This window comes from Gekko japonicus, unplaced genomic scaffold, assembly GCF_001447785.1.
Source record: "Gekko japonicus isolate JY-2015 unplaced genomic scaffold, Gekko_japonicus_V1.1 scaffold1884, whole genome shotgun sequence".
NCBI classification, from domain to species: Eukaryota; Metazoa; Chordata; class Lepidosauria; order Squamata; family Gekkonidae; genus Gekko; species Gekko japonicus.
Genome location: NW_015176030.1, coordinates 310,936 through 312,046, shown reverse-complemented (window position 1 = coordinate 312,046; position 1,111 = coordinate 310,936).

Sequence of the window (1,111 nt, the reverse complement as noted above, 5' to 3'; positions counted from 1 at the left end):
GTTATGTTGCTTCCAACCTGCTGGGATGCTCCAAGCAAAATGCAAATAGTGATGCTTTTAGGGCAGTGGGCTGCTGCCAGTTTTGGGGCCATGGTAGATGTCCCACCCGGCGGTTCTCTGTAGCTCGGGCCTTAACCAGAAGGCCATGCATCACATGCCACTGGCAGCCTCTCTACAAACCTTTTAGTTCATGTCTCCTCTTAGGGATGCCAGCCTCCAGGTGGGGCCAGGGGATCCCCCAGAACTGCAGCTCATCTCCATATTACAGGCATCGGTTCCTAGGGTTGCCAGGACCCCTCGTCGTGCCGGTGGGGGGATTTGGGGGGCATTCCAGGATGTCACCGATACCAGGATGCAGGGCTATTTTTGGGCAGGAACGCACAGGAACGGCGTTCCAGCTGGCTCCCGAGTTGGCCACGCCCAGCAGGAACTCATTAGCATAATAGGCCACACCCAACAGCAGGAACGCATTAGGATTGGCTACAGTAGGCGTGTGTGGCCTAACATGCAAAGGAGTCCCTGCTACAAAAAAAAGGCCCTGGGTTTTGACAACGAACAAGGTAAACAGAATAAGAAGCAAAAGGTGGGTGTGGCTGGATGACCACACTTCTGGCAACACGGGACTGCGGCCTAATATGCTCATGAGCTGTGGTGTCAGGGTGTGCTAATGAGTTTCGGCTGTTGGGTGTGACTTATTATGCTAATGAGTTCCTGCTGGGCTTTTTCTACAAAAAAAGCCCTGCCAGGATGTCACACGCCAGCAACGTCGTGCAATGACGCTCTGGTTTAAGGCTAAAACTCTATGGTATTAGGCCAGATTTAACATAGAGTTTTGCCTTCAAATCAGAGCATTGTCACGGCTGTGATGATGATGTCACTTCCAGGTGATGTCATTGCATTGGAAATGTTGCACCCAGGCATGGCTGTTTGGGGGTGGGGTTTCCCCAGCTGGCTGGTGGTGGGCAGAAGCCCCAAAAAGTGGGGGAATACCCCTGGGACCTGGGGACTGACAACCCTATCAGTTCCCCTGGAGAAAATGGATGCGTTGGAGTGTGGACTCTATGGCATTGTAGAGGAGAAGAAGAGGAGGAGGAGGAGGAGGAGGAGGAGG